Raw genomic sequence first — 3237 nt, forward strand, 5'->3', positions numbered from 1 at the left:
AAACATTAAAACAAAAGAGATGGCTTAAAAAAAATGAAACGCTTAAGAAGTTAACCATAAATATTGTTAGATATGAACGAAAAATAAAACACATCAAAACTTTATAAAATATTTATAACAAAATAGGTAACATAATTAATTTGATAAAATAATTCTAATACAAAACACATTATAAATTACACATTTCATTATTAATATAAAAGTATATATAACCATTATTTTGTTTTTTGAAAGCCTCACCAAGTGCATTTCATTAATAATTAATATAAAAGTATATATAACCATTATTTTGTTTTTTGAAAGCCTCACCAAGTCACCATTATTATTCAAATAGCCACAAAAATTGCATTCACGTCACTATGCCAAAATCACAGATTCAAACCCTTGACATTCCAGGAGCAAATACACGCGCTCAACCATCTGAGCTAACCTAGTTCTTGTTAACATTTGCTGTTTTCTTTTACTTATACTAAACCTTGAACTATATATACATATATACATACAAGGTTATATATGGGGTGGGGGTGGGGGTGAGTGGGGGCAGCTGCCCCCACTGTAGGTCCGCCACTGTCGCCATCTCCACCAGTCCACCATCATTGTTTCCACAAGTGGTGGTCGTCGTCTCCACTGGCAATCTCCATCACCCTGGCTTCATTCTCCTCCTCAGCTTTGCACCCTCTTCCTTCTCCTCCTCAGATCTGATCATCAATTCATATGTATGTATATTGTTCGACTAAGAGAGGCGAAGAATCTCGGCTTTGGTCTGAAGTCGCAAAGTATTATTATTATTTTTTAAAATTCAGTTTTCCTTTTTTTTTTTTTTTGTTTTCCTTTTTTCTTTGCTCTCCCATCTTCTCTTTCTTAATCACTCTTACATTCTCTCCCAATTTTTCCCAATTGATAATGTTGCTCTTACGCTCACTATCGGGCCTCTAGGCGCATTTGAAACTTTTTTTTTCTTTTTCTTGTTTTTTAAACTATTATATCTCCCTTTTTTTACTCCTCCTTCTCTTTCTTATTTGAGGGGAAAAAATGACAAATTTATTCCATAGTTGGTGATGCTCTAATTTTTTTATTTTTTATTTTTATTTTGAAAACGATGATGCTCTAATATGAAAGGACGAATTGACAAGATAAGTGATTTGATGATGCGTATAGGTTTTATAGTATGATTTGTTGTGAAGTTTGAAAACTGCTAACAATGTACCCTCTTCAATGTCATGTCCGTTTCCATTATAAAGTAAAAGGTTCGATCGATGCAAGTCAATTGTTACAATTATAATTAGTACTATCAATCATTTCTTTTAATACAAATATCACTAAAATCTTGTGCTAACTTATCATGATATATAAATATGAGTACCAAATAGTGGTTAGTTTTATCTCTCTATCCGTTTATCTCATTTATTATTTCATAGGGAAAAGAGTTAATTCCAGCAATGGTCCTCCGACTATTGCGATTTTCCAAAATTAGTCCTTAACTTTTAATTTGGACGAAAAAGACACTTGACTTTCAAATTTGTTCAAATAATGGTCCTTCCGTCAAATATCAGTTAAAGTGGCGTTAAGTAGAGGGGTAGTGTAGTCATTTCCTTAATTGCTTTCTTCTCCCTCTTGAAAATACGTATCAGACCAATTTTGGTTTTGGTGGAGTGGGGGATGGAGATTCTGTCACCATCTTACTCTTACCTATTGAACTCAAGTTGGATTCTTGAAGAAAGCAAGAGCACACGTCGAACCGGTTGGAGAATGCCCTGGCTTTGTACGAAAAGGACACGCCGGGCCGGTTGGAGAAGACGACGAAAATGCTGCCGGATATGTATATGTTTGGGAGCTTACGGGATTAAGAGTGTTGTGTTCTTTGAAGCTCTCTTCCAGAACGACGGACTAATCTTTGGTGAGGCGGAGCTTCTGTCTAGAAGTTTCGCCGTCTTCCTCATCGCTGATGCCCCGGGAGCACGCCCGTTTCACGTAGTTTTCTTCTGGGTTCATCGTTATATTTAATTCTCTCTTCCCGCTCACGCTCGAAATCGTGCTGTTCGGGGACGACACTCCGGCCTCCTCCTCCGCGTCGGTGGCCGCCGGCGCTCTGTTTACGTCTATCCCTTTCAACAACGTCCGAGTTTCCGCCCTGCATGTCTCGAGTTCCGATCTACACATAAATACACAAAACCTTATTAAGCTTTTTATCCACTGCAAAGCTTTCTCTTTTCTCTTTCAATACCCAATCAAATTTGGGATCTTTTACGCCATTTCAGATCAGCAAAACAATACATATATACAGGCTCTTTAAAGCAAGAAAAGGACAGGGAAAAATTGTGACTTTTTCCCTTGTTTTCTTTTTAAATTTTCAAGAAAAAAATAAAAAGTAAGATTTTGAGCAAATCTGAAACCTGAGGAAGGGAAAGATTCAGGTCCCCAGGGAGGTTTGTGGAAGAGATTGAGAGGTGAAGGGTGAGCGGGCAAGGGATTATTGAGGTGCGGTAATGGCGTCGCAGAAGCAGAGTTTCTACTGATCTCCGGAAAGCTCAAGCTCAAACTCAACCCCAAATCTTCTTTTCCCACCATCATTTTGTTTTCTCAGAATACGACCAAAATCTCACTCAGCCTGGTTCAATTCTTGATATAGACAGACACAAATGATTGTAGCAGATGCAGAGGGTGAAAATAGAAAGAGGATGCAATGGAGGAGAGTTGAAGAGCAATGGAAGAAAAGGGGGGGGGGGGGGGGAGGGTTGGTCAAAAGAGGAAAGCAAATAAGGAAATGACTATACTACCCCTTTACTTAACACCACCTTAACTTATATTTGACGGAAGGACCGTTGCCGGAACAAATCTAAAAGTCAAGTGTCTTTTTTGTCCAAATTAAAAGTCTAGGACCAATTTTGGAAAATTGCAATAGTGGGAGGACCATTGCTGGAATTAACTCTAGGGAAAATGACACTTTTTTCCCCTGAGTTATATACTTATAGCACTTTTCCCCCCTCAATTATTTAGGTAAGCACATTAGCCCCTTCAATTATTCTAAAAGTGGTAGTTTTTCTCCCTAATATATTAAATTGACATTTATACCCTTAATATAAACATTTTATTTATTTTACTTCTCCAACAAATTATTGCGTATACGTAGGGATGACCACGATTCGGTTCGAACTGAATCGGACACTATAGCAATCGAATTAAAAGTTTCCGGTTATGATTCAGAATCTAGAACCCATATTTGGATTTCAATTTATT

At 37.3% G+C, this 3237-nt stretch overlaps 1 pseudogene; it reads right to left on the minus strand.

Moving 5' to 3' along the window:
• Positions 1-640: 640 nt before the first annotated feature.
• Positions 641-2608, minus strand: LOC109172079 (annotated as a pseudogene).
• Between the last annotated feature and the right edge of the window lie 629 nt (positions 2609-3237).

This window comes from Ipomoea nil, unplaced genomic scaffold, assembly GCF_001879475.1.
Source record: "Ipomoea nil cultivar Tokyo-kokei standard unplaced genomic scaffold, Asagao_1.1 scaffold0143, whole genome shotgun sequence".
Taxonomy (NCBI): domain Eukaryota; kingdom Viridiplantae; phylum Streptophyta; class Magnoliopsida; order Solanales; family Convolvulaceae; genus Ipomoea; species Ipomoea nil.